Source organism: Mixophyes fleayi, chromosome 12 (genome assembly GCF_038048845.1).
Source record: "Mixophyes fleayi isolate aMixFle1 chromosome 12, aMixFle1.hap1, whole genome shotgun sequence".
Taxonomy (NCBI): domain Eukaryota; kingdom Metazoa; phylum Chordata; class Amphibia; order Anura; family Limnodynastidae; genus Mixophyes; species Mixophyes fleayi.
This window is the reverse complement of record NC_134413.1, coordinates 55,642,504-55,666,517: the sequence shown is the minus strand read 5'-3', so window position 1 is coordinate 55,666,517 and position 24,014 is coordinate 55,642,504. Positions and strand designations below refer to the sequence as shown.

The 24,014-nt window shown below is 47.8% G+C and overlaps 1 long non-coding RNA gene across 1 annotated transcript in view; it reads right to left on the bottom strand.

Moving 5' to 3' along the window:
• Positions 1 to 10,916: 10,916 nt before the first annotated feature.
• LOC142109129 (uncharacterized) overlaps positions 10,917 to 24,014 on the bottom strand; it is a 64,403-nt gene continuing 51,305 nt past the window's right edge. Inside the window, exons 2-3 of the long non-coding RNA XR_012680286.1 lie at positions 14,222 to 14,351; positions 10,917 to 11,352 (exon numbers count right to left, since the gene is read on the bottom strand). This is a non-coding gene — a long non-coding RNA (uncharacterized LOC142109129). The remainder of the gene's footprint in view (positions 11,353 to 14,221; positions 14,352 to 24,014) is intronic.

Below are 24,014 nucleotides of genomic sequence, written 5' to 3'. Positions count from 1 at the left end.
TACCTCACACAGGACCGCGCCTACACTCACGAGGCTCCCACGCCTCTACCACACACCACCAGGGCCTTATGCCCTACACACCATGGGTCTCTGCCCAGCTACACACAGAGCCTGGTGCTCTGATTAACGGGCCTCAGCCCCCTCTCTACCTCAGGGCTCTGAGCCCACTAACTAGGGCCTTGTGCCCTACTACCTAGGGGTCCTAGCCCCTGCCTGAGGCCTGTGGCCTCCCTAACTGACTGAGGGCCTTGTGCCCTTAATAGCCTACGGGCTACTAGCCCCTAACCAGGCCCTCTGGCCTTCCTATGGCCTCTAGGCCACTAACTACCTAAGGGCCTTGTGCCCTTGTACCTGGGCTCTCAAGCCCCTGTCTAACTAATAGGGGCTTGTCCCCTTTATCATGTATACTAATGGCCTACTGGCCCACTAACTTCGTTGGGGCCTAGTGCCCAGGTCCCTGGGCCTTGTGCCCCTACTTTACGGTGCCAACGGGCCTTGTGCCCGAATGTGCCCACGGGCCTAGTGCCCGGCTTTATTTCGTGTGCTGCGGGCGTGGGCCCGGGAGAGGAGTTGCCTGGCAAGGCCTTACCTGGGGCTGTCTTCGGGGAGCTTCTCCTGGACTCCTTCCCCGTCTGCCGCTGCTTCTATGCTCTGCCGCCGGCTTCTGTTCTTGATCACGCCGGTCTTCAGGCAGCAGAGGTGCTCTTAGCCCTAACAAGGGCTCTCTGCCGCCACTGCTGGTCTCCGCTGTCTTCGCTTGTAGTCTTGATCCCGCAGCTCTCCGCGACACGTCCTCTCCTTGATCTCTCCGCCGACGGACTCCCCATGGCGGCGCGCGCGCTGACTTAAATAGTCGGCGCCGCGCTAACGTCATCACGTAGCGTCGACGCGACGCCACGTGATGACATGGCGGGCCCGGATTGGTCCGTCGCCATTTTCTTTTTTGAAATGGCCGGGAGGTGAGCCCTGATTGGCTCACCGTCCCGGCTGAACGGAGGGAACCGCCGCCCGAGGGATGACGACGGCCCCGGCCAGGTAAGTCCTCCACATTTCCCCCGTTTTTAATGTCGGTAGTCCCTGTCGACAAAACCCTGGTCCACACGAAATCCGGGTCAGTATAACGTCCTCCAGGCTGGCCCAAGTTCGGTCGCTGCGATCTTCTAGGTTGAAGCGGCGGTGTCGGAAGGTCCAGGTCCACTGGAGTAGCATCCGGAGTAACAACGTCGTCGGCGGTCATTGGTGCCCACCAATCCACCCCCGTCGGGGCGGGTATAGGATCTGGCTCACTTCTCTCCTGGACGTCGGAAGGCAAATCCAGAAAACCACAGGGACGTAACATATTCCGATGTAGCACCCGCGGTCTTCCAGTCCCTTCCGCAGGGAGCACCTCATACAAAGGAAGGTCAGGAGCCATGCGCCGTTGCACTACATGTGGCAACACTTCCCACCGATCGCTGAGTTTATTTCCCAGCCTCTTAACTCTTACCAGTACCCGCTGACCCACTACGAAGGGGGAAGCTGTGCTGTTGGTTGGCCCGTGATGGACTTTGGACCGTAGCTGCCCCCTAACCACTTCCCCGGCAATCTTCAGCTTCCTCCTCTGCTCGGTCACCCAGCCGCTGGGAGTCCAACTGTCCGCTTCTTCGGGGACGGACAACTCCAAATCACGCCACTCCCTTCCAGGCCGCCCAAACAAAAGGAAGTATGGGGTATAACCGGTGGTACTATGTACCCGGTTATTGTATACCCACACCAAGTCCTGCACGAACTCCGGCCAGCGGTTCTTTTGCCCAGCCTCCAGAGCCCTGAGCATTTGCAGCAAGGTCCGATTGAACCTTTCACAGGCGCCATTACCTTGAGGGTGATAAGGAGTGGTCCGGGACTTCTGTACCCCATAAGTGTCACACAGACCCTCCATGAGGCGTCCCTGAAAAGAGGCTCCCTGATCCGAGTGAATCCGCTCCGGGCACCCATATCTCCGAATGAAGTGCTCCACAATGGCGCGCGTAGCTGCTTCCGCAGTCTGGTTTCGTGTGGGCACGACGACGGTGAACTTTGTAAAGTGGTCGGTCATGACCAACGCGTAGCTATGACCACTACTTGACTCCCCAACCAGGACGTAATCAATCATAAGCAGCTCCAAGGGTCGCCCCGTCTGGATGGTTTGCACGGGCGCATGCTGCTCCCCAGCCTTACTTACCCCACATCGTGGACAGGCTCGGCAGACCTCTTCCGCCAACGCCTTGGCGCCAGGTACGCAGTACTGCCTGCGTAGCCATTGATGGGTCTTGGCCGCCCCGAGATGAGCGCCTTTTTCATGGGCTTCCAGTACCAAGTCCCGCGCCATGGACTCAGGCACCACCACCTGCCATACAGGACGGAGCTCTTGCTCCAGGTAGGCTCGGCGAACTAGCACCCCTTCCCTCACTGCCAGTTGATCCCATCTGTGCAATAGCCGTCGTCTGGCTATGGACAGTCGACGCCGTTCTTCACTAGAGGGCCAATGTCCCTGTTGCTTCCATCGGCGGACACACCGCAATGGAGCATCCTGAGCCTGCCGTTCGGCCCAATCTACGGTCGTCTTGGGCACACTCAGAGCACAAACAGGAGATGTCAACTGGGTCAGATCCGGGATCTCCTCCCCTTCTCTGTCCTCATCACTAGGCCCCTCCGGCCCTTGCAGGGGATAACGGGACAACGCATCCGCATTTCCATTAGCCTTTCCGGGTCGATACCGGATCTTATATCCGAACTTGGCCAACCGAGCCATCCAGCGCTGTTCCAGCGCCCCTAACTTGGCCGTGCCCAAGTAGGCCAAGGGATTGTGATCGGTCACTATGTCGAACTCAGCGCCGGTCAAGTATTCCGTGAACTTTTCGGTTACTGCCCAAACCACTGCTAGCAACTCCAGCTTAAAAGAACTGTAATTATCGGGGTTTCTTTCTGAATCCCGCAGACTCCGGCTTCCGTAGGCAATGACCCGTTCTTTGCCATCTTGGACTTGTGCTAGCACGGCCCCCAGGCCCTTGAGACTTCCATCAGTATACAGAACGAAGGGCTTTTCGAAGTCAGCGTACGCCAACACTGGAGCCGTCGTCAGGTCTTCTTTGAGCGTCGTGAACGCCTTTTCCTGAGCGTCTCCCCAGGCTATGGCTTGATTCTTAGCCGTAGTGGCAACGCCCCTCAATAATTCGTTTAGCGGGCCAGCCACCTTCGCGAAGTCTTTGATGAATCTCCGATAGTAGCCCACTAACCCCAGAAATGCTCTCAGTTCCGTCACCGTTCGAGGGATCTTCCAGTCCAACACCGCAGAAACCTTATCCGGAGTGGGGCTCACCCCATCCCGGGACACAATATGTCCCAGGTATTCCAACCGAGATTTCAGAAGATGACACTTTCGCGGCTTCAACTTCAGGCCGAATTTCTCCAAGCGCTGTAGGACGACGTTGAGTCGATCCAGATGTTCCTTGACCGTGGGAGCGAAGATGATGATATCATCCAAATAGATCAGAAGAGCGTCGAAGTTCAGGTTTCCCAGACATCTCTCCATTAATCGTTGGAAGGTGGCGGGAGCATTAGTGAGCCCAAAAGGCATCCTACAGAACTCAAACAGACCCATTGGTGTGATGAAGGCCGTCTTCTGCCGGTCCTCTGCCGCCACTGGTACTTGCCAGTATCCGCTGGCAAGATCCAGAGTGGAGAAATATCTCGCCTTCCCTAGCGCAGCTAGCGATTCCTCAATCCTGGGCAATGGATACGCGTCGCGGACAGTACAACTATTCAACCGCCGATAGTCCACACAGAACCTGATAGCGCCATCTTTCTTTCGTACTAAGACGATAGGAGCTGCCCACGGGCTCTTACTTTCGGTAATCACGTGGCTATCCAACATCTGCCTAATCATGAGCTTGACCTCTTGGTACAACTTGGGCGGGATTGGCCGATATCTCTCCCTAATGGGCAGACTGTCTCCGATACGGATATTATGTTCCAGTTCCTCCGTGTACCCAAAATCCTCTTCACTTCGGGAGAACACTTTCTGTCTGGCCCACAATATCTGCTGTAAACGGGTAACATCCCGAGGCTCGATCCCTTCCAAGGAAACATCCATTTGTTCCAAAATGGTGTTGCCGTTCCATTCGCGGGACAGACCATCGTCACCCTCCACCTGGACCGCCAAGCCCCCTTGTTGTCCTGACGCGGGTTTGAGAAGTATCTGCCGGTCATCTCCAATCTGTTCTGCTTCCACGGCGATAACTCGAGCGACAGTCGTACCAGGACCCATCGTCTGAGTATGGTCCTGCACATTACATAACCGCACGGGTACCCTTCCTCGATGTACCCTGGCCAACGCACGGGCAACAAGAGGTCCTTCCGCCGTTCGTTCCGGACTGACCGGTTCCACCAACACCACTCTTCCCTCTAATCTCCGGTTTGTCCTTACCTCCATATATTGCAGCACCTCCTGACCAGGGGGTACTTCGACCGTCTGTCGATAGTTGGTCCGTAGGTAGCCAAGGAGCTCCAGTCCCGACTCAGTCGGTTCTTCATCACACCGTCGTACCATCCTCTGGAAAACCTGCTGCACGGGCCGGGGTACGTCCAACTCTCTCCAGTATCGAGGCCCTTTGGCGTGGAATAAGGCCTGATCCAAATTCTGTAGGGCGTTCATCCCCAGGATCACCGGGCCATGACGAAGCTCTTTTCCACCAACCACCAGAATGCCCTTCTTTCCCAAGGTCTGTCCGCATACTTCAATTTCCAACCAGACTACTCCCACGACAGGGATGGGCAAATTGTTGGCGGCGGTCAGCTTAATCCACGTTTGGGCCCGGCTCTTCTGCAGGTGAGCGTAGTTTTCCAGGAAACACCGCTCCGACATAGTGGTCACCTGAGACCCCGTGTCCAGCAGACACTGTTGTGGTTTACCCCCTAACGTGGCTACTACGGTAGGGCACTCCCCCACCAAATCAGCAGAGTTGGTGAAGTTGGGGTTTGCCCCCATCTCCCCCGCGGGTGGCCCCTTCACCGCGAGGGACTCTAGTTTAACGGTGCCTGGTTTGGAGGTTCGGGACAGTTAAGGGCATAATGTCCCACGCGTTGGCATCTCCAGCAGCGAACGCCCGGTCTTGGGCCCTGCTGGGACCTGGGGGCGCTTCGCCGTTCCTCTATAGGTCCCCCTTCACCTCGGCGATCCCTCGGCCGACGGACTTCCTGCCGCAATTGGGCGACTTCTTCCTTCATGGCTAAGAGAGCTTCCTTTAGATCTTTCACACAACTCTCCAACGGGTGGGCCTCTGCTTCGGCCGGGCTACTGGTGAGCAGGACCTGCTGGGGCGCTACCGCATAAGGCCCGTAGTGATCATCTCTGTCCCGGGACACAGCCTCCGCTTGTATTTCCTGGAACGCCAGGTTAGGTTGGTCCCGCACCTTGTCCAGTAGAATGTGCCGGAGCGGCACGTTCCAGAGCCCCAGGGCAAATTGGTCTCGCAGTAGCACATCCGAGTCTCCCATGGCGGCCGACCCCCGTGGGTCTCTCTTCCAGAGTTCTCCCGCCAATTCTAGGAGAGCGTTGCCAAACTGGGTCAGACTCTCGTCCTCCCTCTGCACACGCCCGAAGAACCTCTTCCTCAGAACTGCCGCAGAGGAGGTGTCACCGTACAATTCTCCCAAGATTTTGAAGATGGCGTCCAAGGTGTCCCTATCTGGTTTGGGTCGAAGAAGAACCGTCTTCCTGGCATCCCCTTCCAGGGCGTTCAGAGCCAGCTCCACCTTCATGGCACCGGTGATATGATACAACCGGGCAGTGCCATGCAGCCGTTCCTGCCAGTCGGCGAAAGCAAGATTCTTTCCATCGAACTTCGGCAGGTGGGACAACGCGGCACCCACGGCCATCACATTAGGCGGGTTGCGCTCGGGGGGAGGCGTGGTTGGTCATGAATCCGTCATCACGAACGCGGATCCTGCCGACTACGCCAAAATGTAAGGTCCCTATCGGAGATGTGCCTCACAGGGCGACTAACTCCTAATACCTCCGAATTTACCACGATCCGCGTGGATGACTGGATCCTACCTCGGTCCCGGATTGGGTTTTCTCCGGACGCCCGCAAGTAACACCTAAGAGGGAAAAACACAGTTAAACCGAGTCTACCAAGTAAGGGCTGTCCGAGACTACGGCAAAGAACAAGGGCACAGTCAGTCCAAGCTCCTTGCCGCCTCCTCACTTTGTTCTTGCCGAGACGCGGGGGACTACAGGCACTGAAGGCCAAGACTAGTCCGAGGACTAATCCCGCCTCAAGTACCTCACACACCTGCCGGTGAGGGCCTAACCGAAAGGAGGAATCGAGCGTGATACTCACCGGGACACTCCCACTTCCGATCCGGTTCTCCTGCACCTTCCTGACTCCTGCGGATGACAAGAACACACAGCCTCCCTCTACGCTCTCCGTGAGACTAAGATGGCACCCACCAAACTGGACTGACTGCAACAGCGACCCGACCCTAACAACGTTCTAATGGTCGGCAACGCAACTAAGTCAAAACACTAGGACTAACTAGGTGTGGTGCACTAACAGAACTGCTCACTTACACGCTACGGGGAACACCAGCCGGTGTTCACAGCCTAAACCGGAGGGCGGTTCCTAACCCCCTCACCCAGGTCGTACCAAGAAGCTGCCTTCTTGCTATGGGGTCACCCACGGACCCTAAGGACCGGTTCTTTAAGCCCGGCTGAGGCTCCGTAGAACAGTACACTAACCCGCGGGCCGACTGCCGCACGGAACAGCCGATCGAACTGAACCGCCCGACTGCCTGTACTCGGGTATCTCACACGTGTCCCTACGTCCGGAACCACAGGTCCACCTGCACGGAACCGGCCTTGAGGACCCTTGATCAGAACCACGGCCGCCCCTGGAACTGCCTCAAGGTGTGCTGCACTGCCACCGAGTCACTCAGCCACCCCCTCTGGGTACCAGTGTGACCCCGGGGACCTAAGGGACAGGGAAACTACGTGTGTTCTCCCCTGACTATGTGTATGCTGGTAACTACACTTGTCCCCACAACACGGGTTAGCACAGGAAAACCACAGGAACAAGAGCCTACCTTTAATGGGGGCCTGACGTCTTGCCCCTGGACACAGTTATGTAGCACACCCAAAATACCGTCATGTAAACTATACTCGCCGCACAGACAGAATAAATACAGTATACAGTACTTTGCACGCTACTTACCCGAGCACACCGCTGCTAGCCAACCAGCAGGTTGCTACAGCACCACAGGAGCCTACGCTCTACTGTACCTCCTAACCACGTGTGCTCACCTCACACAGGACCGCGCCTACACTCACGAGGCTCCCACGCCTCTACCACACACCACCAGGGCCTTATGCCCTACACACCATGGGTCTCTGCCCAGCTACACACAGAGCCTGGTGCTCTGATTAACAGGCCTCAGCCCCCTCTCTACCTCAGGGCTCTGAGCCCACTAACTAGGGCCTTGTGCCCTACTACCTAGGGGTCCTAGCCCCTGCCTGAGGCCTGTGGCCTCCCTAACTGACTGAGGGCCTTGTGCCCTTAATAGCCTACGGGCTACTAGCCCCTAACCAGGCCCTCTGGCCTTCCTATGGCCTCTAGGCCACTAACTACCTAAGGGCCTTGTGCCCTTGTACCTGGGCTCTCACGCCCCTGTCTAACTAATAGGGGCTTGTCCCCTTTATCATGTATACTAATGGCCTACTGGCCCACTAACTTCGTTGGGGCCTAGTGCCCAGGTCCCTGGGCCTTGTGCCCCTACTTTACGGTGCCAACGGGCCTTGTGCCCGAATGTGCCCACGGGCCTAGTGCCCGGCTTTATTTCGTGTGCTGCGGGCGTGGGCCCGGGAGAGGAGTTGCCTGGCAAGGCCTTACCTGGGGCTGTCTTCGGGGAGCTTCTCCTGGACTCCTTCCCCGTCTGCCGCTGCTTCTATGCTCTGCCGCCGGCTTCTGTTCTTAATCACGCCGGTCTTCAGGCAGCAGAGGCGCTCTTAGCCCTAACAAGGTCTCTCTGCCGCCACTGCTGGTCTCCGCTGTCTTCGCTTGTAGTCTTGATCCCGCAGCTCTCCGCGACACGTCCTCTCCTTGATCTCTCCGCCGACGGACTCTCCATGGCGGCGCGCGCGCTGACTTAAATAGTCGGCGCCGCGCTACGTGATGACATGGCGGGCCCGGATTGGTCCGTCGCCATTTTCTTTTTTGAAATGGCCGGGAGGTGAGCCCTGATTGGCTCACCGTCCCAGCTGAACGGAGGGAACCACCGCCCGAGGGATGACGACGGCCCCGGCCAGGTAAGTCCTCCACATTTATAGAATAGGAGCTATGGCTAGATATGGACATAACTGTGAACAGCCAATAAATAACACATTACACAGAACATAAATACTGGACACAGACTTAGAGAGAGAAACCCAGACAAAGCGAATTTCCTGCAACAATGACAATAGAAATGATACCCAAGACAGGTGAAGGACATGTAATTGACACATTCGAGAAAAAAGAAACATAATATTATCATCTGGATAGAAGTAGAATCACACAAACAAGGATTTTATCCCTGTGGTACATGTGGTAAGTGCAAAACCATTGAATAAACTACTCTGATTCCCACCGGCCAGGAATACCAGAAGGGGCCCAGTTCCCTATTCAACATTGGGCTGTGCCTCTCTAAGTGTGGTGCGCCTGATCAATTTTTGGGGCCCCTGGTCTCAAAGGACTGGGCACAATGCTGTGTAGCACTGTGCTTGTTGAAAATGTAAAGGGGGCTGTATTTCATGTATTTCCTTTATTTATTTTTTACTGTTCTGTCTGGTAAGACAGCTCAAACTGCATGATGTTTGAGCTATCTTGCCTATCTGAACCTTATTTTTGTTTTGTTCTTTTCTATAACCAATGATTAATACATAAGATGGTTTGTATGCCTCCTACATATAAAAATAGGACTGCAGCTTTAAACCTTGTGCTTTGATGTGTTGTTTGCCCTTTAGTAAATTGTCCAGTTTACACAAGTGCAAAAGCTTTTCAGGAACCAGAAGAAGAAGGATGTTCAGGTGATATCTGGACAGGGCCATCTTTACCTTCTCTTTTATGTCATTATGTTGTTTAGTTGGATCATGATCCTCATAATTTACAGCGCTATGTAATATGTTGGCATTTTAGAAATAAAGTATATATATATATATATATATATATATATATATATATGTAAGTTCTCGCAGGTAGGGTCCTCTCTACCTATTATCCCATGTCTGTCCACTGTCTGACTCTCTTGTACGTCCTGTCCTGTATTTTGCTGCACTTCGTGTGAGTCCCCATAGCACTACTCACACTCATCTGTGCTATTTATGTGTATTACCTCATCTATCATCAACATCATCTTCAACATTTATTTATATATTTGCTACCTGCCTCTGTATCCGGCGCTACGGAATCTGTGGCGCCTTATAAATGAATGAATACTAATAATATTATATATTATTTTTCTAATATTCCCCTCTCCTTTGCAATCATCTCTGTATAAACAGTGGAGCAGTCTGGGAATCATGTTCTTTGTAGCCTGCGGATATAGAAAGAAGCGTGAGTATACATAATACATTTCTCAAACCAAGACTCTGCAGAGAGCTTCCTTCTGAAACCATCATCTCTCCTAATACTTTGTTCCCAGTACACACTGTTTGAATATTTATCTATTAACTCTACTGGGGACACAAAGGTTGCTGGTGGACAGAAATTATATATTATACCTCTGTGACCAGCACAATTTAAAAAAGTTTGCTAAAGTCAGCTGGGACTGAATGCACCTTTTTAAACTATTTAATAGATTTCATGCATGTATTCACTACAACTTTAACTTCTAGCTACTACTTGAATTTACATCCAAATGACCAACCGTTTTAAGTATTTTTACTGTAGTTATTTAACCGTTATTGTTACTATTTTATTGCATTTCTCATTCCTAGTGAAAAAAGCACACTATCACATAGGTGTTTCCTTTAAATCTTTTATTGCTTAACAATACTAGTCTTTGTTACTATCCTCATATGTATGCTCTCTTTACTGCTTTTCCTAGTTCTTTTTTCCTCTATGCAATAATATCTTTGTTTGCTTGCTTTCTGTAGTGCTCTTTCTTTGTTACCCCTTTGGGTGTATCTTGGCTATTGTGTCTCATGCACCTTTTTCTTTTCTTGCTTGCACCTTGTGTGCTATCTCGCCCGTTTCCTTGCTCTACAATCCTCATATCCTTGTGTCCCATGTTGTGTGTGATTCAGGTGTCCTCCTTCCTTTCCTATCTTGTATATATTCCTTGCAGTTAATAGAATAGGATGTGGAAGGGAGATACTTGCTCATTGTCTATGGTCATTGGAGAGACCATGGAGTACAAGGTGTGAGTAAGAAGTACGCTGCTACATATGTTTTGCAGCTCTTATAACTGTAATAGCAACATCTATTCCTGAGAGTGAGCTGATTACTTTGTTACATTCGAACTACAGTCCTAACTTCTAATAAGTAACTACCCGCTGCCGAGAATGAGGAGATTGCCTCTATGGTTCTAGTTGTATCATAGTCTTTAATTCTGACCATAAAGAGACTTTTTTTCATCACTTTCGTCTTAGCTGTGACACTAAGTATAAATAGATCCTGTCTTATAAAGAGTGTATTGGTTGGTATTATCCAACCTTTGTCGCTGTGCGCAGCATGGTCACTGCCCGGCTTAAGTGATTTTAACTGTGAAGACCCGTTTTGTATACCATACTCTTGATATAGACCGGCCGGCTATATGATGGGAATTTTTTTTTAAAATATGTTACCATACATGTGTGATTGTATTACTTGTGATTAAATACATACTCGTTTTTGATGTTTTTTAAAACATTGTTTATTCCTTTGTCGGACTCTCCAGAAAGCTTTATAGAGTCATACCAATAGAGGTCTCCGCAGTGTAATCTGTGTTGTTTGTTACAAGGTGTGAGTGTAGTTTCTTGGTTCTTTTATTCGTGCATCTGGTTCAGAGCATCTTGTTATATGTGAGTGCACATACAGGTGATAAGAGTTTTTACCTATTTATTTAGATGCTCATTGCTTGAGCACTGGTTTTGTAAATGCTATTATCCAATTCTCAGATACAAACTTTATTCTTCTGTAACTTTCATTTACTGAACCAGCTTGCCTATTGACTACATTAGTGTGTCCAGTGACTATGAATTTAACTTGTTTTTCCGGCATTGTGCTGCCTTCCATGTCCGTGGCCTGTCCCTGACCACTTGTCTGAAAAGTAATCCTATTTCCGGAATGGTTCACTTTGCCAGCTGCTGCCTATTGGGACCTAAAGGGGAAGAGAGAAAGAGAAAATATGTATCGAGGGGCACTCAAAGGGTTTAAATTGTTGAATGTAGACTATCAAATTGAGAAAAATTCATATATATATAAAAAACATAACTTTATTGGTATTCATTAAAATACTGGAATTCCCCATGTATTATTAGGGGTTAATGACAAATCACAAAATTAGCGAAAATATTAAAAAGTGTAAATGAGTAATAGTGACCAGAGTTGAGGATACTGTTAATAAGCAGTGTTACCTGCTATTCTGTGTTGCTGTCTGTAATATTAATTGTGGGTGAAATACCCTATATAGTATAAGTCAAAATACCTGTAGTCTAAACCTTACAGTAATAAGAGTATAATCCTATTAGTAATATGTGATGATATAAAGACCGCGTTTATACGCGTAGTCACTCTGGATAGAATTGAAAGGACAGATCAGGATATACAGTTTCCTGTAATCAGCTGTGCCTTATTTACATAAAGATTATGCTAATAGGATTATCCATGACACCTATACGGTACTATTGTATTATTCATTTTTGTCTATTCATTGTAATCAGCTGTGCCGTGTTTACATGAGGATTATGCTAATAGGATTATCCATAACACCTATGCAGTACTATTGTATTAATCGTTGTTGTCTATATGTATAGAGACTTTATTGATAATCTGAGTCTAGTTTCATCATCCAACAATAGTAAAATCAAAAGCCCATAATGAGTGGCTCTGCATGGTGGAGTTAGTACTGCTTTCCCTGTAAAGGACCCTGTATAGCAGACGCTGATATGCGCGACTATTGTGTTAACATATCTATCCTTTTGCGGAATATAGATAGTGTTATAAGTAGCCCCCTAACATGAGCACAGTTATAGGCGGAAAAGACTGAAGGTTAGAATGATATTACAAGTTTGACAAGACAGCATTGCACAGAAACGCCTAACGCGCGTTTCGCTAATTGGCTTTATCAAAGGCAAGCCGAAGCAGCTCTTCAGTGTCCTATTTAAAGCGTATAGCCCCGCCTCCAAATGACGTCAGTATAAGTGACGTTTTGGGGAAACCAGGGGTGGAGTTATTTGATTGGCAGGTATGCATGACAATGTTCTAATAGCTTTATAATAAACACGCTGTAAATGTACCAACGGTTTATAGTAGCAGAGAATGTATGTTTTTGAAAGGAAATACCTTCCGAGACAGTTTGATAAGGATACAATAATCTAGATGTGAAGTTATATAGTTGTATGAATAATTTGGAATGACCAAAAACTAAGATTACATGTTGTCACATATAATAAACTGTATATTTATAAACGTTATTTTGGATACAATATTAATATACATTTGGCTGAAAATATGAATCCTGATTTCATTAAGAGAGATACATTGTTGATTATAAGATTATAAAAGGTGTCATTCTTAAAAGGTAAGTATAGATTATTCAGATAATCAAAATAAGTCTGGTGTGTTGTAAACATTAATAAAGCAAATTTATTTTCCCTAACAAACTGTACTGTGAGTGAGTTATTGTTTTTAATTAAGTTAAGAGGGATAAGTAATAATAATCATTATCCCATTGTGTGAAAAAAATAGTGAATAATTTAAACGTGAGGTGAAAAAGCAACAATTCAAGAAGGATAAATATAAAATAAAAATTGGAAAGTAAAAAGGTGTTGATCAATGTACATGATGTACATAGTGAGAAATAAGTGAGCTATTTATTTAAATGTCAGAATACTTATTTGTGTTGGAACAAAATATTAAATCTGTAGTGTGATATGCAATACTGGTTGTAAAGGTAGTGTGAACAGACAGTGATGATTACCATAACAGTTTGACATCTTATAAAAAAAGAAAAAATAATAATAATTAGTGTCACATATTCTCATCATAATGATAAGAAGTTTATTTTGTACACCTATCATATACAAAGTTCTTATATAGAGAGATTTAGTTTTCTGTTTTGTTTACCAGAAAAAATAGAAATAACTATATGCAAAATATTTATCCAACCAAAATTTAGTTTGATAGGTCATAAAAATACCATATAATTATTGGAATCATTTAGGCCATGTGGGGTTAGGCTATTCATAATGAAGATCTTTTTAGTCTCCCTTTTGAGTAGTTCCCGTTGGAGGTCTCCCCCTCTTAGGTCTACAATTTTCTAGCCTATTGGGACCTGTCTGGGGCCTGTTAGTATTGTGGCACAAAATCCCACAGTTCATCATGAATTTATGAGGTGTTCAGACTGTAGGTAAAGCATCCAAGCTGGACCAATATCATTACACTTTGCTCAAACCAGGGGTATATTTACTAAACCGCGGTTTTGAAAAAGTGGAGATGCATATAGCAACCAATCAGATTCTAGCTGTCATTTTGTAGAATGTACTAAATAAATGATAATTAAAATCTGATTGGTTGCTATAAGCAACATCTCCACATTTTCAAACCCACAGTTTAGTAAATATACCCTAAGGGAGGGCACCACACTACCAGCCTGTACTATCCAGGACCTGTCATAGAGAGAAGAAAAGCAGAGCTATAATTAAATATTTTTACCCTTACCAATTGTCACAGCTCTCAGCATGTAATGTGATGACAGAGCGGGTAGGAGAAGCAGGGGGATGATGTCACATTTATCATTGTATACAATATATTGTGTAGGGACATTCTTTATACAGGTGATAGAAAACAGAACAGGATCAACATATTTTCTTACACCCCTTGTCCCATATTACTACCTCTTTCACTTTCAGCTTATCTCAGGAATATATGTACTCAAACACTGGAATCCAAGCACAACAGAATGTTAAGTGAAGCCATTTTAGCTGAGGGCACTTAAAATGCATGGATTATGTTTTTCAGGCCCTTACCCATTCGGGGTTAAAGTTGTTTCATTCCCAGCCATTAAAATCCATGGGGAGTGGTTTTAGTCACCTCATTAGGAACTCCCATGGGCTTCTAGATCTTTCCTTCCTGCGATTTCACGGATGCAGGAGCTCCCTGGAGACAGATAAGATAGTTTTATTGCTTATTCCTTTGTATTCTTTTCTTTCTTACTGCTTTCATCCTTTCATCTGCCCATCTTTATTCCCTCACATCTCTCCCCCTTTTCCTTTTTCACCTTATATCGTTTTTCCTCTCCCTATTTCTCCTCTCCATTCCCCTTCACCCCCCCCTCCCTCCAATTTTCATTTTCATTTCTCATTGCCCCAGTGACTATTATTAACATGTCCAGACCTAGAAGATCAGCGGGCCCCCCAGCACGTTTGGCAGACGGGTCGCAGCTCCCGGCCGGGAGTCTGCGCCCGCCTGCTAGCTCTGACAGCTCTGCCCCTGCAAGTCAGGCGCTCGGCGCTCCGCCTGAGAGCGGACGTCCAAGCGCTGCTGATCAGGCTGTGGGGGATTCCCCTGTCATTGGGTCTCGGCGGAGACCTGGGCCGGGGGGGAGGGGCGGTCACCGCAGGTCCCATGCACCAGAGCGGTCAGCGGCGCTGACCGTTTCTGGTAGCAATGGTGGTCCAGGGCAGCAGATAGAGCAGAGGAGGAGATCTCCTTCTCCTTCCTCTGCTAGGGCCAGCCAGACTCCTCGTTCCCCTCACACACCACCTCCCAGCAGGGGAGGTCATACCACTTCCAGGGTGGGGGGGGGGGTTGCAGGCCCTGGCTTCCTCTTCTAGTTCCCCTGTGTGTCATCAAACTATTCCTGTCAGTGAGGCAGATTCAGTGTCACAGCAAGGCCCTGGTTATAACATACATCTTAGGCCCTGGTTGCACAGCAGTAGTGGGGACAGTATCTCCCCACTTAACAGGATCCCTCCACTCATGCCTGAGGGATGGATCAGGGGAAGAGGGTGCTCTCCGGTGGCTCATAATATTAGTCTCCAGCCTATCATACCACCTCAACTATATGTACACTCATCCCCTCAAACCGTCCCCACTATACAGTATAATCTCGTATCTCCAATTCAAACTGCTAATGTTCCTCAGCAGGGGCTTTCATATAGCGGTTCCATTAATGTTGGGGGTCAACCCCCGGCTCTGGTTCAGTCTGGGGGCTTTCAACAAATGGCAAACATAATGCACTATCCATGGGTAAGACCAGAGGGAATGCAGGTATAACCGTCCCATGGAAACCCGCCCTCCTGGTCCCTACCGTATCCTCCTACTAATACAGATAGGGTCCAGCATACCCCGCAGGATTGGATGGCACCTTATCCACCTCCTTATAGCTCAAGTTATGCCAATCATCTGAATGCAAACATTACAAACATACGTCCCTGTTCATAGTATCCCCCCCTTTTATGGGGGTGCTTCTCAAGATTTGGCCCGTCCACCAGCCCCAGGTTTTGCCTTTAGTACGCCTGTCCCAATAGAGTCGTTGAACAGTATTTCAGCATGTAGGGTTAACCAGTCGGTTGTGTCTGAAGTAGCTAACATCCATTCTGTTTCAGTGCCTGCAGCATCTTGTGGAGGGGTGCCCGCGCCATTGCCAGAACTACTCGCGGTGACGGGGAGCTCTTCCTTACAGTCAGAGTCAGCAGCGGATTCGGCCTCAAGAGGAGAAGCATCAACCCAAGCACTCGCGTTACCAGGGACATCTGCGCAAGGAGGTGAGTGTGAATCTGTTTTGACACATCGTTCACATACACATAGCCCTCCCTTAGCTAGCACTAGTGAAGAATCAGATGAGGAAGGTCAGGGTCCGCGCAAGCTTTAAAAAATCTTAACAGAGCATTTAGCGAAGCCCGCTAGGGTGACCCCTTCAGGCATAGCACCACCCACAGCGCTAGGAGGTCCTATGGTACGGTGCGACAATACAGCCTTGTTAAGAGGCGTGCGCCGCAGTTCAAATGATAGGATAGATAAAGTGTACTAAGTCGATTTGTTTATGCTTACCTCTGCAGCCAAAAAAGAATTGCTGGCTGCCATTGGGAAGGGAGGAATGGGTGAAGAAAATTACAGAACTTTCCCAAACTGGTTGAGGGGGTATTGTATATTCGCTGCCATTTATGTGGAGTCTAGACCGGACACGCGGGCGGACGTGTGGAGGTACCTACACCTGATTAATGATTTGTGGATTAACGCGGGTGGTACAATTTGGAGGCATTACGATGAGAGTTTTCGTAGCAAGGCAAACAAAATGCATACTATCCCATTCGGGTGTAAGGACGTAGAGTCATGGATGGCGCTGATGCTGCCAACCTAAGTTTCTATGCCTCCTTTGGTACCTAGGTTTCAGAGCCAGGGGAGGCGTAGTACTCCCCAAAACAGTAAGAACAGATGTTTTCGCATATAACAATGCCTCGTGCGGAAGGGGTGACTCTTGTAGATATAGGCACGTATGCTCCAAATGCCAAAGCAGTCACCCAGTGTCACTCACCAGACCATGAGTGCCTCTGCGCTGGTGAGTGCGTTCCCTAGCCTTCCTGCCGGCGCCTGTCCTGAGCCGCGGCCGCCCGCCACCTTGATGCACTGCGCATGCGCAGCATCCAAGAACTTATGACCTTTGCTTTTAATCTCATTGGTGGATCAGGCACCTCTCCCTATTTAAGGCACCTGTGCTCATTACCTGGTTGCCTGATCTTGAGTCTCATTCCCTGTGAGTCTCTGAAGGTATCTCCTGTGTACTACTAGTGTCTAGAGCTTCCTGCTGATTACCTGTGCTACTCATCGGTGGTTTCCATACCCGCTATTGATTCCTGTATCCTACTCGTGTCTTCAGCTGGCTCCTGGATTACCTGCTCTGCTCATCAGCGGTTCTCATACCCGCTACAGTCTCCTGTATCCTGCTCGTGTCCTCAGCTGGCTTCTGATTACCTGCCCTGCTCACCTGCGGTTCCCATACCCGCTACAGCCGTTCAGCGTCCCTGATGTGCCTGCATATTCTCGTGGACAAGCTTCTCTACTCAGCAGTGATATGCATACTTGTGATTGACTATCAGTTATTATCCCGCATATCCGCTCTGTGCAAGCCTCTCTACTCAACAGCGGTATACATACCGTTATAGACTATTAGCTGTATACACTGCATATTTGTTTGGAACAAGTTCCTCTGTGCTCTCAGTGTCTTCATACCGTTATTGACTCTTTGCATGCCTCCACTCATCCGCACCTGATCTACTCCTCACTTACTAGCAGTGGTACAACTTGCTGTACGCAGACCACTGCCTTCCCGCTACCTACCTGCACCTGGACAAGTCTTCTCACCATAGCAGTGGTACAACTTGCTGTACGCAGACCACTGACTTCCCCGCTACCTATCTGCGCCTGGACAAGTCTTCTCACCATAGCAGTGGTACAACTTGCTGTACGCAGACCACTGACTCTCCTGTTACCTTCCTTCACCTGCTCACGTCCAACCTGGTCTCCGTGGTTCAAACCTGCCTTTCCACTATAGATGCAAGTCGCTGACTCATCTACCAATATAGCTGCAAGTCGCTGACTCATTTACCAGTATAGCTGCAAGTCACTGACTATCATCATTTCCATTGACATCCTCTCTCCATCTGCTGTTATATACGTTCCACTATTCACCCTGCTGCCAGAGGACCGCTGTGCAAACTCCGCCTTTCTGGTAAGCATAGTCAACTGGTGAAATCCTGGGCAAGACTCCTAGTGCCCGTGACACCCAGCTAAGGACTGTACCAGGCAGTCATCAGGAGTGGGCAGGGGCCGCGGAGTGCCAGGAGGTGCTAACTAAGGGGCCATCCCCTATTAAGTTAAAAGTTCTGGATAAGTGGCTTAGTTTTTTCCCAGACGTTGTTCAAGCCGAGTGTCCATCCCAAGGTTTTCATTATGGTTTTCAGCTCCCAGTAGTAGGAGAAATTAGGTCTTCGTCGGGCAGGAATCTGAAGTCAGCAATCTTGCTTCCTGAGGTGTTGAAGGATAAGGTTATGAAGGAGGTTAGCTTGGGTCGTATGATTGGGCCTTTTGATTCCCCCCCGATTCCCGATTTGATAATTTCCCCTGTAGGAGTTGTCCCTAAGAAGGCTGCGGGTAAATACCGCTTAATACAGGATTTATCTCATCCTCCCGGTTTTTCAGTTAACAACGCCATAGATGCTAGCTTCAGCTCCGTTAATTACCAGTCCTTTGAGGAGGCCTTGGCTTTAGTCAGGGACTTTGGGCAAGGGGCTTTATTGGCCAAGTTAGACATTGAATCGGCATTTAGACTGCTGCCGCTTCACCCGGAATCTTTCAGATTCATGGGCTTTAAGCTACAGGACGGTTTCTACATTGATCGCTGTCTCCCCATGGGGTGCTCAGTGTCATGCGCCCTTTTTGAAAAGTTTAGTTCATTCCTGCATTGGTGTGTGCAAGCAGGGACGGGTCATCAAGGAATCGCCCATTATTTGGATGATTTCTTGTTCATAGGTCCCACTTCATCTTCAGTGTGTGCAGACACGCTTTTTTCAGCTACGGCGTTGTTCACAATCATGGGGGTCCCAGTGGCGCATGACAAGACTGAGGGGCCTAACAAATGTTTGTCATTCTTGGGCATAGAGATAGACACCATTGCAGGTTGTTGTCATTTGCCTGAGGAAAAGATAAACAAGTTGGGGACAGCGGTTTCTGAGGCGATTAGTTCACAGGGTAGCTCCTTGCGTCAAGTTCAGTCTCTTCTTGGATCACTCAATTTTGCATGCAGGGTGATACCGATGGGACGTATTTTTTCTAGAAAATTGCAAATAGCCACATCAGGCTTAAAAAGGCCTCATGCCAGAGTACGCCTATCGGCGGAAATAAAGGGAGATTTGAGAGTATGGGCCACATTCTTGCAGTCGTTTAAAGGAGTGCGGATATGGCCTAAGAGACAAGTCTCGAATGTTTTGTTGGAATTACACACAGATGCCTCTGGGGCGAATGGTTTTGGGGCCATTTTTCAGGACGAGTGGTGTGCAGCCCCTTGGCCTGAGGGGTGGCGTCAGAGCGGTTTGGTGTCAAATTTGCTGGTTCTAGAGTTATTCCCAATAGTTTTAGCCATTGATCTATGGTGTCATAGGTTAGCAGGCCAGAATGTTGTTTTCTGGTGTGATAACCTTGGGGTTGTGCAGGCGATCAATCGCCAGAGCGCTACATCATTGCCAGCAGTGAACCTGTTACGTAGACTTGTTCTGAAATGTTTGGAAAATGATATCATTTTCCGGGCCAGACATGTACCCGGAGAGGTGAATAAGGTGGCAGATGCACTTTCGCGTTTCCAATGGCGCCGCATTAGGGAGCTAGCTCCTTTGGCTCAATTAACCGACATCCCTTGTCCTTTCTATGCATGGCAGTGGGTCGAGTCGGAATGATCAAGTTGGCGGAGTCATCTTTGGCGCAATCCACAAGACGAGCGTATCAGTCAGCATGGAGTCAGTGGGAGGCTTTCTTGCAATCCAGGGCCCCAAGTACTTCAGGTCAGGCGGAGGAGATTTTAGAGTTTATGTGGGAAAAATATAACACGGGTGTTAAAAAGGCGCCCATGGCCTCAGCATTAGCAGGTATTTCTTTTATGGCTCAATTACATTCAAAAGTTGATCCCACAAGAGGTTTTATTATTTCCAAGGCTATGAAAGGGTGGGCTAGAACCCGCCTTTCGGTTCCTGACTCTAGGCGTCCTATTACGGTTCCCCTGCTTAGGCAATTGATGGTGTCGCTTGCGGAGGTCACTTCTAGCTCCTATGAGTCCACTTTATTCAGCGCAGCTTTTTCTATGGCGTTTCACGGAGCGTTTAGAATTAGCGAACTTGTGGCTAAATTGAGAGTTTCCCTAGGTACAGCCCTTTTGGGAAAATATACTTTGGTTTCTAGTACACAGGTCTCCGTAAAAATTGCACGATCCAAAACGGATCAGTTTAGTAGGGGTCATTGGGTCACCTTGTCTCCTTGCAATGATACGACTATATGCCCGGTGGCTTGGTGTACTACGTTTGCAGGGATAAGGCCTAGGGATAGCGAGGCTTGGTTAGTACACATTGATGGGTCACCTTTGTCTAAGTTTCAGTTTAATGCCATTTTTAAAAGTGCGGTGATAAAGGTGGGTTTAGACCCAAAATTTTATGGAACTCATTCGTTCCGTATTGGAGCAGCTACAGCTGCTGGCATAGGAGGGGCCTCCGTACCCGATATTAAATTGTTGGGGCGATGGAAGTCCGATAATTATAAAAGGTACATTAGACCTTAATGTGGTTATATGCTCATGTTTTTGCATATTTTTATTTCTCTATTGCCTACACTCTGTTCTCTTGTCTTTACTGTTATCTTTCTGGTCCTTGTCCCCTTCTCCTCCTTACTCCTCCTCCCTCCCTCTTTCCTCGGTAATCCAGGGTGAAAGCTGCTTGCCGTGTTCAGCGGAGGCATGGAGGTTTTTTTTCCCAATTTCTCCTACGGATTAAGGCCTGATTAGTGGTGAGCCTCCGGGGTTTTTTGGGTTGGTTCACCTTCATCTGGGTTACCGTTCCTTTACCTTCTTTTTCTGAAATTAAACCTGTTTAGGTTGGTACTATTATTGTTCTATCATGGGGTGTTAAACCGTATGGGTTGGTACCTCATAGCTTATGTTAAACCATGATTGGTTGGTATGTTTGCATGTTGGTGTTATAAACCACGCAGTGGTTGGTAGGCAGGCATAGAGCCGTAGAATTTAATATGTTGTCATGTTGGTGTAACATACGATAAACCATGACTTAATTTCCAACTTCCTGTTAAACCTCTAAAGGTTGGTATGTTTACAAGGCACGTATAAGGCGTCATATCGCATCCCTATTGAGCATATATATTTCTTAGTATCATTCCCCTTCATCAGGGTGGTCCAAGTAATCCTTATATTGGTGCCCCCATTAAATAGTCGGATAGGTTGGTATTTATAGCCTCACACAGATAGTTTCCCTCTCTTTAGCTAAAGCAATTTTATTTATCAAGTGCCCATATTATGTTTCTTAGTTATAATATAAGCAGTTCTAGCATATACATAGTTGTATAAACCGGTTGGTTGGTCTGTTTCTCTACCCCGTCCCGCATTTTCATATGATGTTGGTATTAAACCTTTTTGGTTGGTTTCAAAAGATGGACAATTGTTTAAAGTATCTCGGGATTGGGGTCATCGCTCTTTAGAGCTGGTTTGCCTTGGGTTATGTATGCATATAGGAAGTAAAAAGTAACGGTTACGGGGCCTGTTTTTGACCCTGGTTTATACTCAGGGTATATTTTGGAATATTTGTGCTACTCCAGATCACCAATTCTTTCTATCTTCGGTTTACAGGCCTGAAGATAAACATTTGGATAATGGGACACTCATTTGTGTATTGGGCTTCAAAACATCATTTGGCGAATGAGTGGTCTAATTTCCCATGCCCGGTGGATATAAAATGGATGGGGAAGAGGGGCCTCTGTTGGTCATCCCTGGTTCCTTGGTTAGAAGAGGAATTGGCAAAATCACAACCTCCTGATATTCTTGTCTTACACCTTGGGGGGAACGATGTGGGGAAGACAAAATCATTGGCCCTCATCATAAGCATTAGAGAAGATTTACGTGCTATTCGGGCACGATGACCTACAATTAGTGTTTGTTGGTCCAACATTATCCCTCGTCTATCCTGGAGGTTTCCCATTCGCCCATCTACACTTACAAGATTATTAAGAAAAATTAATAGCGTCACGGGGAAATTGGTCAGAGAATTGGGGGGGGGTTGAAATTTTCCATCCATCCATTAAAGTGGATAATGCACACCTGTTCCGGCCGGACGGTGTTCATTTGAATAAAGAAGGGATGGGGTTTTTCATCAGGGAGATTTATGAGCAAATAGGTTTGTGGTTTTGTTCTCGTGGTGGCGGGCTGGGAACCCGTTAAAGGAAACCAGCTATGGTAGGAGAGCAGTGCAGTCAACGACTAGTCACAACGGTGGTTAGGATATTTGGCCGCATGTCACTGCCCCTTTCAAGTAACATTACTCTTGATCCTTCTGAGTGGAGGATCCCTTGGCGTGCTTTGCGTGGCCGTCAATGTTGAGTCCAGAAGGGAGCAGTCATGCTGACGCCTGTTTAACACCGGCCAATGTTAGGGGAGTATTCCTTGGTTAGTTTGAATGCCATTTGGGCATTGCAGTATTTGGTTAGATGATTAGTTGTTTAGTTGACTGCAGTTTGCTCTCGCCACCACCAGGTGACTTTCATTTAATTGGTTTATGATTAATAAAAACTGTGACCTTTTGCCAAAGTAGCTATACGTGTCTGTGTCTTTATTTCATTAGTTTAAGTTACACTTTTAAGGTACGAAGGTTGGTAAGGTGCGTGAAGGAAAAGGACATTAGCCATATGCGTTTTATGTTAAGTGAAGCCATTTTAGCTGAGGGCACTTAAAATGCATGGATTATGTTTTTCAGGCCCTTACCCATTCGGGGTTAAAGTTGTTTCATTCCCAGCCAATAAAATCCATGGGGAGTGGTTTTAGTCACCTGATTAGGAACTCCCATGGGCTTCTAGATCTTTCCTTCCCGCGATTTCACGGATGCCTTCCCGCCCACCCAACTAGTTATTGTTTGATTCTAAACAATCTTTTTTACACAGGAGGCACAGTGGGTGGGAGAGCAGTGCAGTCAACGACTAGTCACAACGGTGGTTAGGATATTTGGCCGCACGTCACTGCCCCTTTCAAGTAACATTACTCTTGATCCTTCTGAGTGGAGGATCCCTTGGCGTGCTTTGCGTGGCCGTCAATGTTGAGTCCAGAAGGGAGCAGTCATGCTGACGCCTGTTTAACACCGGCCAATGTTAGGGGAGTATTCCTTGGTTAGTTTGAATGCCATTTGGGCATTGCAGTATTTGGTTAGATGATTAGTTGTTTGGTTGACTGCAGTTTGCTCTCGCCACCACCAGGTGACTTTCATTTAATTGGTTTATGATTAATAAAAACTGCGACCTTTTGCCAAAGTAGCTATACGTATCTGTGTCTTTATTACATTAGTTTAAGTTACAATTTTAAGGTACGAAGGTTGGTAAGATGCGTGAAGGAAAAGGACATTAGCCATATGCGTTTTAAATGCAGCAGTATGTAAGAGGAAAAAGTAAATATTTTCTTTATGCATTGAGCTAACATTTAACATAACAAAAGGCGTTTAAAACAATCCAACCCATATAGTTCAATACCTGGCTTATCATGTCCACTAAGTTTTCTGCTGGCCCACTATCAATAAAAGTATCCTTGTCGATGGACAAGTCCCCAAAAGTTAAATTGATAGGTGATAACAGTGTGTTCTGGTTACAAGGTACTTACTTGTACACACGTAGGCCCTGTAGTTTCCCAGCTTCTTGAGACAGGAATGTGCAGAAACTTTGCTGTTGTTTCTCTTCAGATGACAACTGGACAGCTCCAATCTGAATAGTCTCCACCGAAGGGAATTTATATGAGGATGTTGTTGAGTATAAGTCACGTTCTCGTCTCCTGTCTTTAATGCAGCTATCAATTTTGATGGATAACTGCTTTAAGATTTCCAGGCTATCAGGAGCTGAATATTGCAACATGAAATTTTTAACTTGTTCAGATAGACCAAGCCGAGAGTGACGTTTGAGAGTTGGATTGTTCCAACCACCTCCTGAGCTTGGCACAATTATATTTTACTCGTCTGTGACCCTGACACAAAGAACAGAGATTATCAGCTGAGGTCACCCAGACAGGGTTATCAT